Here is a 12,407-nt window from a genome sequence, read left to right on the forward strand (position 1 = left end):
CTGTAGTTTGCGTCTTACTGTTATCACAATATCGGTTCTGTTGCGACTATGTTGTGCAATGTACTTGTTCAGAAATGACCATGTGGTCGAAGAAAGCTACGTGCTGCTTCCCACATTCCCATGCACTGCTAATCCTTATTAAAGTTTTAAAAAATGACATTATACAGAATGTTTTTAAATTTCAGAAATAACAGCCGCTCTCCAATTATCATGTGTTTCCATTTAGCGCCCTGTACTCCTTGTACCTTTGATAAATAAATGCCCATGCTTCAATTGGAACATTCAATTGGAACATTCAATTGGCACTACTTGCTATTAATGAGGCTTTTTCAGGTAATACCTGGTCAGCCGGGGTTCCAAACACTTGTTGGGTTACCAGTACGTCCAAGAATCCGGCCAGAGGACAAAACAGAAGAAGTCTGAGAATCTCAAAGTGAAGTCTTTATTCAGATATCTGGGCAATTTACAAAGATCAACATGTCAACACATGAGTGATCTAAGCGAAATGGCAATGGCTCTCTGCATGATTCGTGTTTTTATTCATTCAGATAGGCGGTGTCTTTTGCAAAGTGTCAGTTACTGGAAAAGTACTGCGTTCACCGGAAGATTTCATCTGTGGCTGTTACCGGAGTATAAGTCGCACCTGCCGAAAATGCATAATAAAGAAGGAAAAAACATATATAAGTCGCACTGGAGCCCGGCCAAACTATGAAAAAAACTGCGACTTATAGTCAGAAAAATACGGTATATGAAGAACACCTGCGTGTCTTCTGTATGACCACAGACTTGCACAGTATGTGGTGTTTGTCTGCAAGAGCTAAACTCGTACAGGATGCGCTGCTTCTCTGCATGAACAGATGAGTTTTGATTAAGCAGTATGTTAATCACACAAGCTGTAGATGATAAATGAGGCAAGCAATATTGTTAGAAAGGTTCCCAAACTCTGTGCTACCTTAAGAGACTATTATGAGCCGTCCACCTTAAGAGACTATTATGAGCCGTCCACCTTAAGAGCGCAAGGCATTGTGGGCGCGCCCATTCATTCTACCCACAGCAGAGCACAGAGCGGTGAATGCACGTCATTTACATTTGCTGCTTGTATATATACAGTATATATAAAACGTGTAATATTGTACAGCACTGCGGTGCGTCACTGACGAATAAACACCAATACTTGCCAGTGTTGTACCATTCAGCCAATCCAATGTAACCTGCCATACCTGTCAACCTGCCTACTAAACAAGTAAACTGCCCTATGCCAAACGAACTGTCCTGTCCATTGTGTCCTGACCGACACCCCGGGGGCGAATGAGACTACCTTTATAGAACCATACAGTCCTTTATAACTCTCCACAACATTGTGGTCCTTCGAGCCGGATAGCTTCATTTACCCCTGGACAGTATGGACTTCGAAGGATTAGGAGCACGGCCTAGGCGTCAGACACGCCCACCAATCCGCTTTGATGATTACCAGCTCAGCAACATCAGGCAAAGACACAGGCATGGGCAGGAAGAAGAATGGTTATCCCATGAGAAGGAAAGTACAGCCAATGCAACCCCCCCATACTCTACCCCCGCTCCCTACTCCCATCAGCTTAGGCGGGATGCTGCTTGTCATGAAGAGGACCCGTACGAACCAGAGTGGCAGAGGTACAGGTCAGACACCCAGCTAGCCCACCTACAGCATGCAGAGAGAGAGACCAGGGAGGAGATGACCCTAGAACCAAACCGCCTCCATCATTCACCTCAGGAACTCGCTCTAAGAGATGAAGTCAGTCAAATACTGAGAGAAAGCCCCATGCTACAGCAGTCACAGCTGACCGTGCAAGCGGATGTGGCTGCATTAGGTCAAGTTCATAACGAAATTAGAAGACTGACTAACACAGTAATCAACCTTCAGCAAGGTACCCCACGACCCGCCAGTCAACTCAAACCCCAGTCTGTATATACCGAGGATAAGGAGGATTGGCCTGAACCCCCTCCACCATGGCCAAACACAGCGGCTCTGGAACGTCCGTCAGGTCAACCAGTCCTGGACCGACTAGATCAGATGATGGTCGAGCTACAGCTGATAAGGAGCCAGACCTTGTCAGCTAGCCACCGCAAGGTATCACCAGCGAAGGTTGGCAATAAACCACAGTACCTTCAAACCCGACAGATAAGCAGCGAGCCTTGTCCCCCCTACATGGCTCACACCTACACCAGTCCTACACGCTCTCCAGAGGAACCTACCTACATGGCACGCTATCCACCGCAACAGTTGCCACACCACTCCCAGCGTGCTGTTCAGCGCCCACACCAGAGACCTGCGTACCACACCACTACATCAACAATGCGGCAGCACCAACCACCGGCTCAGGCTCCTCCCACCAGGTCTATGCCCCACATTGCAGAATATGCATCACAGCAGCTGCTGAATCAGTACCAGCCACACTATGCACAAGTACAGTATCTCCCTCGTGTAACTCCATCCTATGCAACCACTTATACGTCTGGCCAGCCTGGGTACATGCCAGTGGCCACACAAGCAGCCCCGTGGATGCAGAGACAGGACCAGCAAACCCCTCCGCCACCACGCTATGAATCAGCAGCTGCAGCTGCTGAACAGACCTACAGAGGCCCACGCCCGACCATACCAAACTTCAGTCACTACGACCCATGTGAGTTTGCCCGTTTGAAAATAGCTCTGGAGAACCTCCTGCCTACAGAAGGGACTGAAATGTTCAAGTACCAGATTCTGGTAGACCATCTGAGGCTTGAAGAGGCAAAATTGATAGCAGATTCCTATCTCAACTCCCCCACTCCCTACACTGACACCATGTCAGCCCTCAATGAAAAATTCGGCCAGCCCCACCAGATAGCCCTCAGGAAGATAGCCAGTGTGCTAGACTCACCTGATGTTCGCCGTGGAGACACCGCAGCCTTTGGCCGGTTTGCCCTCCATGTTCAGTCCTTGGTCGGACTACTTAAGTCTTTGGGCACTGACGGTGAAGCGGAGCTTCGCTGTGGATCTCACGTGGTGAGACTGTTAAGCAAACTACCCGCAGAGCAACGGGCAGACTTCCGTCGAACCACCTTTAAGAACCCCGGAACTGTTCCCACCCTGTGCGATCTAGCCCAGTGGCTCCAGCATGAATCCTGGTGTCAGGATTTCGATGGACAGACACTCATAAGAGCAAAGGAAAACCAAGTGTCCCGGTACGAGGGTCGCCAGGGACGGCGACCTGTCACCGTCCTCCATGGATCAAAGGACTCGGAATAAAATGATGGACCTACTCGAGCCTCAGAGGGAAAGAAGGGGAGAGCTAAGCCCTATTGCCCTTTCTGCGAGAGCGATGAACACTTCCTCAGCCAGTGTACAGAAGTCACAAAGCTAAACAAAGAAACTCTCACTGAGTGGATAAAGGCCAACAAAAGGTGCTGGCGCTGTGCACGGCCTCACCAAGCCGCTCAGTGTGACTTAAAGAAGCCCTGTGGCCTATGCCAAGGGAAACATCTGCAGGTCCTTCACGACGTAAATGATCGACCACCAAGACCGACAAGCAAGGAGGAGAGCTGCCTGGTGAGCTCCACCACTGAGGTTCTGTACGTCGACCGTCCTTCAGTCCACAATAGGGTCTTACTGAAGGTCGTCAGAGTGCTTCTTCGTCACGGGAATCGCACTATAACCACCTATGCCATCTTGGATGATAGGTCCGAAAGGACCATGCTCCTGCCAGCAGCTGCACGAGAACTTGGCCTACAAGGCACACCTGAGGACCTGCCCCTGAGAACCATCAGACAGGAGGTCCAGACCCTCCGTGGCTCTGCGGTATCCTTCCACATCTATCCTGCTGCTGAGCCAAAGACCAGCTTCATAGTCTCCAGAGCCTTCACTTCAGGTCGCCTCGGCCTAGGCGAACAGTCATACCCGATGGACCGACTCCAGAAGAGGTACACCCACCTGGTCGGTTTACCAATTAAGCCCTTCCACAGTGCCAGACCCCTAGTACTCATCGGCTCCGACCACCCACACCTGATCACCTCTATCGAGCCAATCCGACTGGGCCTGTCAGGCGGGCCTGCTGCAGTCCGGACCAGGCTAGGCTGGACTCTTCAGGGCCCAGCAAGATTCTCCCAGCACCCCCTACACTCACAGCAGTGCCTAGTGACATCAGTTCACCCTCCAGCTTCAGAACTATTCAAGCACGTCGAAAGGCTTTGGCAGCTCGACACTCTTCCATATAAAAGTGAGAAGATTGTAACCAGGTCGAGACAAGACCGAGCAGCAGTAGCCCTGCTAGAAGATAAGACCACCCGCGTGGAGGTAGCAGGAGTCTTACGCTATGCCACCCCACTGCTGCGCAGGCGAGACATGCCTCTCCTTCATGCCCCCAAAGAAGCCGTCATGCCGAGTCTGCGGAGCACAGAACGGCGGCTAGCCAAAGACTCAGAACGTGCCAAGGCTTACAGCGCAGAGATCCAGAAGCTGGTGGATGCAGGCTCTGTCACTAAGTTAACCCCCGAAGAAGTCAACCAAGACGGAGAAAAGTGGTACATTCCTCACCACATGGTGATTCACAACAACAACAACAGAATCGTCTTCAATTGCTCCTATCAGTACAGGGGCCAGAGTCTGAACGATTCCCTACTGCCAGGACCCACCCTTGGAGCATCACTCCTGGGAGTTCTACTGCGCTTCCGGGAACATGCAGTCGCCTTAAGCGCAGACATTAAAGGGATGTTCCATCAAGTCCGTCTCCTTCCTGAAGACCGTCCCCTCTTGCGGTTCGTGTGGCGCGACTTGACCAGAGATGAAACCCCAGCAGTGTTCGAGTGGCAAGTTCTACCATTTGGCACAACCTGTAGTCCATGCTGCGCCACGTTTGCTCTACAGCTCCATGTAGCCAACCATAGCCAGCCGGGAGATGATGTGAGCCTCTCTATAGAGAGGTCCTTCTATGTTGACAATCTCCTACAGAGTCTGCCCAAACATGAGGATGCCAGAGAGTTGGTGGACAGACTTCGGGGACTCCTTGCAGCTGGTGGGTTTGATCTACGCCAGTGGGCTAGCAACGTGCCAAACGTCGTGGGACACCTACCCAAAGAAGCCAGGTCCGACACCCTCGAGCTCTGGCTCGCACAAGATCGAACAGACTCTCCTGAATCCACTCTGGGACTCAGCTGGCACTGTCAAACCGACACCATGGGCTACAAGCATAGACCCATAGAGTACGGAGTCCCAACAATGCGGAACATCTACAGGGTTTTGGCCAGTCAGTATGACCCCTTAGGGTTTATCTTACCATACATCACTCGAGCCAAGATGCTGGTCAGACGCCTCTGGGAGAAAAACAGAGACTGGGATGATCCTCTCCTGCCCCAAGACCTCTTACAAGCGTGGAAGGACTGGGAGAAAGAACTACAATTTCTATCTCAAGTCACCTTGCCACGAGCGTATATACCAGTCGAAGCGGATGAGTCAAGCGTCACCCGTCAAGTCCATGTGTTCTGTGATGCATCGGAACAGGCTTATGGCTCGGTGGCGTATCTGAGAACGATGGACTGCCGAGGCCAAGTCCATCTGTCCTTCCTACTCGCCAGGTCCAGAGTTGCTCCCAAGCGACTACTCTCCATACCCAGACTGGAGCTGTGTGGGGCGGTCACAGGAGCTCAACTGGCTAAACTCCTAGAGAAAGAGCTCACGCTGAAGATCGATCAGACTATCCTGTGGACAGACTCTACAACAGTGCTGGCATGGCTGCAGTCAGAGTCCTGTCGCTTCAAGATTTTTGTTGGTACCAGAGTGGCCGAAATACAGGACCTCACGAGTCCCGCCACCTGGCGATACATAGATTCAGCGAGGAACCCAGCTGACGACATCACCAGAGGCAAGACTCTACAGGACCTGACCATGCCGAACAGGTGGAGCCAGGGCCCCCCCTTCCTCCTTCAGCCTCCAGCTGAGTGGCCTGTAAAGCCCAACGTCGAACCGGAAGGCGATGCCTCCGAGCTACGACAGTCTACTTTCTGCGGTATCACCTTAACAACACCTAGTACGACAGACGCAGAGGTGAAACAGTATGATACCTGGAAGGAGCTGCTAGTAGCTACAGTGCAGGAGTTACATGGGGCGGCAGGTAGTTACACTGCCGAAGACTATCGCAATGCTGAGACCCTCATATTAAAACAGGCGCAGTGCGAGAGCTTCCCAGAGGAGTTGCGGCTCTTGAAAGCAGGAAAGCCCGTACCATCCGTCAGCAGACTGCTCACCCTGTCACCGGAGATGAATGAAGAGGAAGGACTAATCCGTGTCGGTGGCAGACTACGACGTGCCATAGACATCGAGCAGACAACGCTGCACCCTATTGTGTTAGACCCTGGGCACCCCTCTACCAAACTCCTCATCCAAGATTTCGACAGTCGCTTGCACCATCCCGGGCCAGAGAGGGTGTTTGCTGAGATGCGGCGCTCATTCTGGAGCCTGCGCGGCCGTGAAGCGATTCGCCGTTACCAACACACCTGCACAGACTGTCGACGTTGGAAAGCCAGACCTTCTGTTCCAAAGATGGCAGATCTACCGCCCGCCCGCCTGAGGTTCTTCAAGCCCGCCTTCTTCTCGACGGGGATGGACTGTTTCGGGCCGTTTCGGGCCGTTTCAAGTCAAAGTAGGAAGGCGTACTGAGAAGAGGTGGGGTATAATTTTCAAGTGTCTCACCACCAGGGGTGTGCACTTAGACCTTCTGACCACCATCGATGCAGACTCCTTCTTGATGGCTCTCAGGCGATTTATCGCTCGTCGAGGAACACCAGCCAAGCTGCTCTGCGACTGTGGGACCAACTTCAAAGGAGGAGAAAGAGAACTGAGGGAGGCATTCTCTGCCCTGTCACCAGACCTGCAGCAGCAACTCGCCAAGCAGAAAATTGACTTCCACTTCAACCCCCCTGCAGCACCTCACTTTGGAGGAGCATGGGAAAGGGAAATCCGCTCCGTAAAGACCGCCTTGTACACCACAGTGGGAACTCAGTCAGTCTCAGAAGAAGTGCTGCGGACCGTGCTACTGGAGGTAGAGGGGATTCTTAACTCAAAGCCATTGGGGTACGTCTCCTCCAGCATCACAGATCTCGATCCTGTGACCCCCAATAGTTTGTTGATGGGGCGGCCAGACGGGTCCTTGCCCCAGATCGTATACCCAGAGACTGAGTTACTGAGCCGCCGTTGATGGAGGCATTCACAGGTGCTGGCAGATCGCTTCTGGTCCAGTTTCTTGAGAAATTATCTGCCAAGCCTCCAGACTCGTCAGAAATGGCACTCTACGCCAGCTGACCTCGCAGAAGGTTCAGTAGTGATGTTGGTGGATCCCCAGCTTCCACGGGCCTTGTGGCCCATCGGTCATGTCACTAAGGTCCACCCTAGTAATGACGGCCACATCCGTTCAGCGGACGTAAGGATCAGAGACCGTGAATACACCAGACCAGTTGCCAGGCTGGTTGTCCTGCCAGCCCTTCCACCCGACGAGGAAGAGAACAGCTCTACTGCCACCATCGCCCCTTCGTGAGACACTAATAACCTTGTCACCTTTCTATGGAGCGAATGTACACCGTACATTCGGGGGCGGCTGTTAGAAAGGTTCCCAAACTCTGTGCTACTTTAAGAGACTATTATGAGCCGTCCACCTTAAGAGACTATTATGAGCCGTCCACCTTAAGAGCGCAAGGCATTGTGGGCGCGCCCATTCATTCTACCCACAGCAGAGCACAGAGCGGTGAATGCACGTCATTTACATTTGCTGCTTGTATATATACAGTATATATAAAACGTGTAATATTGTACAGCACTGCGGTGCGTCACTGACGAATAAACACCAATACTTGCCAGTGTTGTACCATTCAGCCAATCCAATGTAACCTGCTATACCTGTCAACCTGCCTACTAAACAAGTAAACTGCCCTATGCCAAACGAACTGTCCTGTCCATTGTGTCCTGACCGACACCCCGGGGGCGAATGAGACTACCTTTATAGAACCATACAGTCCTTTATAACTCTCCACAACAAATATGTTAACCACACAAGCTGTAGATAATAAATGACAGGACGATGATTACTTCCTACTGTTGTTTCAATATTGACTTCTCATATTGTTTTGTTTGTTAATGTGTGAGATGTCAATGTCAAGTCTAACACTGACTACTGACAGACCAACTCTTGAACTCTTGTATTCGAGTCATTTCATAAACCGACTAAATTCTTCCTGTCCATAAGCTCTTCCAAAACTGTGCCATTGTGATCAGTTTTGCCTGCTCCACAGAAAGTGCTATGTGCTTTAAAATCTCCAAGCCAAATTATTTTCTGCTCATCTTGTCTTTCGATTATTTCCAATGCAACAAGCTCTAATCATTTATACGGTTTATAAAAATTCACCACTGTCAATTTATCCCTACCACTCCAAGTTTCTACCACGACATATTCTAAGTGTTGACCTTTACCCAGCACCTGTAGGGAATCACTTCCTTTATAAAAAAAAAAAAAAAAAAGACCACTCCCACCCCAACTACTATTAGTTCTATCACTTCGCTCACATATATTAACCTGACTCTCACCAGATCTTTGTAGTTTGCTGAGCTCCACACAAGGATCTGGGACTTCTCAATAGGAGATGTATTTCAGAAGGCGGGGCCTTGTAATAAAATCATTGTATGTGATTGGATAAACCACTTGTCCGTTATCTTGAATGACGTGCTACTTAAACCACTCACATCGAAATCAACCCGTGACGCTGATGAGAGGGGAAATCCAAAACAGAACAGCCGACATATTGGATAACAACAAAGCGAAAAGTTCAAAACCATTCTCTGTTCATCTTTTAAATAATTAATATTCGATAGATTCGACAAAACAGTTGCAATAGCAGAATCAATGTCCGCACATGACTCCTCGCTGCTTGATGCCATTGTTGTTTGAATCAAACAGTCGCTTCGGCGCTACGGCACATCTATGAAATCCCGCCCAGCGATTCTGATTGGTTCATTATTTTTTGCTATCTTGAAGGAGTTTGCAATGCCCTCGATCCCAGATCCTTGTGTGGAGCTCAGCGAACTACAAGGATCTGCCGAGAGTCAGGTTACACATACCGTATTTTCCGCACTATTAGCCGCACCTAAAAACCACAAATTTTCACAAAAGCTGACAGTGCGGCTTATAACCCGGTGCGCCTTATATATGGATTAATATAAATATTTATTTTCATAAAGTTTCGGTCTCGCAACTACGGTAAACAGCCGCCATCTTTTTTCCCCGTAGAAGAGGAAGCGCTTCTTCTTCTATGGTAAGCAACTGCCAAGGTAAGCACCCGCCCCCCGTAGAAGAAGAAGCGCGCGGGTATTACGTTTCATTTCCTTTGTGTGTTTACATCTGTAAAGACCACAAAATGGCTCCTACTAAGCGACACGGGAATGAGAAGTCGTCCTTCACTGTGGTTCTAGCTTGCCATGCTAATGGCCAGAAACTTCCACCCATGGTGATATTCAAAAGGAAGACCTTGCCAAAAGAGACCTTTCCAGCCGGCGTCATCATAAAAGCTAACTCGAAGGGATGGATGGATGAAGAAAAGATGAGCGAGTGGTTAAGGGAAGTTTACGCGAAGAGGCCGGGTGGCTTTTTTCACGCAGCTCCGTCCATGTTGATATACGACTCCATGCGCGCCCACATCACAGATGGTGTCAAAAAACAAGTGAAGCACACAAATACAACACTCGCCGTCATTCCGGGTGGATTAACCAAAGAACTCCAACCGCTCGATATTGGTGTCAACAGGGCATTTAAAGCACGACTGCGAACGGCGTGGGAACAATGGATGACCGAAGGCGAACACACCTTCACTAAGACAGGGAGACAGCGCCGGACGACATACGCCAACATCTGCCAGTGGATCGTAAATGCCTGGGCAGATATTTCGGTCACAACTGTGGTCCGAGCTTTCCGGAAGGCAGGATTCACAGAACTGCTGGACAACAGCGACACTGACTCCGATTACTTCGACGAGACAGAGCCGGCCATTTTGGATCCCGTATTCGCCCAACTTTTTAATTCGGACACCGAAGGAGAAGAATTCGAGGGATTTATGAATGAAGAATAACTTCAGAAAGTGAGCGTTATGTTTATTTTGTGTGTTGTGACATTAACGTTCGAGCAACATTATGTTGCTATTGCTCTGCACTATTTTGAATTTTACTATGTTTATGATTGCACATTTGCACATTACCGTACATTTTGGGAGTGAACAGAGTTGTTAGAACGCTGGTTTTTAATATATTATTAAAGTTTGACTGACCTATCTGACTGTTTTTTTGACATTCCCTTTAGCGCAGTTAGATGCGGCTTATAACACGGGGCGGCTTATAGGTGGACAAAGTTTTGAAATATGCCGTTCATTGAAGGCGCGGCTTATAACCCAGGGCGGCTAATAGTGCGGAAAATACGGTACTGTATATACCCATTAATAACACATTATAAACGTATACGTTTTTACAATAAATATGATGTCAAGTTAATTGTTTTGCTCTGAAATTAATTGTTTCAACTCCTGACCATTGACTATCAGACTTCTTGCAATCCACTGGAGGAAGTCCATTAGGTTTGAGGTTTATTGCCGGTGTCTTTCTCTACCCTTTCTTGTTTTTTCAGCTCCTTGCTCCCACATGATATCCTTGATGTCCAAATATCAAGCTTTACTCTTCACCACACTCGCTTTGTTTTCTGACTTATGCTCAGCTTGACCCGTGCAATTGGTTACTTCTGCAATAAAATACACAAAATGTTCCTTTTTGACAACGAGCGATCCCTCCTAGATATTACAGCAAGCATCTACTCTTTTCTTCACCTGCTTTCCTTGTACTTGTTTAGCTGCCTTTACATATGATATTTTCCCCACAGTTCTTATTGTCTGTATTGTTTGCTTCCAAAGTGTCAAATATTTTATTTGTCATCGTATTCCTACAACATTTTGGTGGCACTTAATAAGACAAGACGAAACAAAACGAGACGAACCAACAGCTTAAAACAGTACAATACAATATTAACAGTACACAATAAAATATTACAGATTAAACATTGAGTGAGTACAACTAGGTAAAAAAAAAAAGTGTAGTATATAATAATAATAATGAGGTTGGGATTGTATATTGGGTATTGGACTGGTGTGTGTGGAGTGGATGTGTATGTGTGTCAGCTCTGGGGAAGAAGCTGTTCCTCAGCCTATTATTTTCATGGTCCTGAACCGCTTCCCCGATGGCAGTGGTACAAACAGTTTATGTCGCAATGGTGGTAACAACACATCAATACAATACAACCCTCGAATAATAACCACCAATATTTGTGTGTGTGTGCATGCAGACAGGGTGCGTGTGATGCGCCTTGTGCAGTAGTGCATGCGTAGTAGTATTAGTAGTGTTTGTAGCTTGTGCAGTAGCTATTGTGACCGGCGAGACGCCAGAGAGAAGGATCTGCGTGTAGATGAGACCTCTGACGGGCCTTCGTGCTGCACCTTGGAGACTGTGGACGCTGCAAAATGGGCGGCCAGGCAGGGGGAAGACAGCGACCTCAAACCAGTGCGACAATGGGTCCAGAGTGGTAGGAGACCACCCTGGGAAGGTGTGATGGGGCTGTCGGTCGGCACCAAGGGCTGCGCATCAGGGACGACGTACTGCATGCGTGGAAGGAACTGGCCACCGAGGAGGAGAGATGGCAGGTGGGGGTGCTGAAGACTCTGAAGGACGCAGTGCTGAAGGCGTGCCATGGGGGCACAGGCTCGGGACATTTTGACAGCTCAAAGACACTTCGTCGGTTGTGCCAAGGGTTCTACAGGGGTCAGCACCGGCAGGACGGGGAGGACTTCTGTTGGTGCTGTAATGAGTGCGCAGCCTACAAGGGACCCCAGGACCGGTCACACGCACCGCTTCAGCAGCAAGGGGTTGGAGCACCCATGGAGAGGGTAGCTGTGGACATTATGGGCCCTTTTCCCGTAACAGACAGAGGAAACAAGAATGTGCTTTACGCGATGGATTACTTTACCAAGTGGCCGGAGACAGTGGCTGATGCCTTACTGGAGGCCATGTTCAGTCGCTTCGGGACTGCAGATATCCTACACAGCGACCAGGGCAGGAATTTTGAATCCAGGGTTTTTGCTGCCCTGTGTGAAAGACTAGACATGCAAAAGATACGCACGACTCCCTTGCACCCGCAAAGTGATGAACTAGTAGAGCGGTTTAACCGCACCATGCAGCAGCAGCTAGCTATCCTCACCGCCAACCATCAGCATGACTGGGACCGACATTTTTCACTGGTGCTGATGGCATACCGTTCCGCGGTTCAAAGTTCCACAAGCTGCACCCCTGCCCTGCTGATGTTGGGTCGGGAGATCCGGACACC

This window comes from Nerophis lumbriciformis, linkage group LG17, assembly GCF_033978685.3.
Source record: "Nerophis lumbriciformis linkage group LG17, RoL_Nlum_v2.1, whole genome shotgun sequence".
NCBI classification, from domain to species: domain Eukaryota; kingdom Metazoa; phylum Chordata; class Actinopteri; order Syngnathiformes; family Syngnathidae; genus Nerophis; species Nerophis lumbriciformis.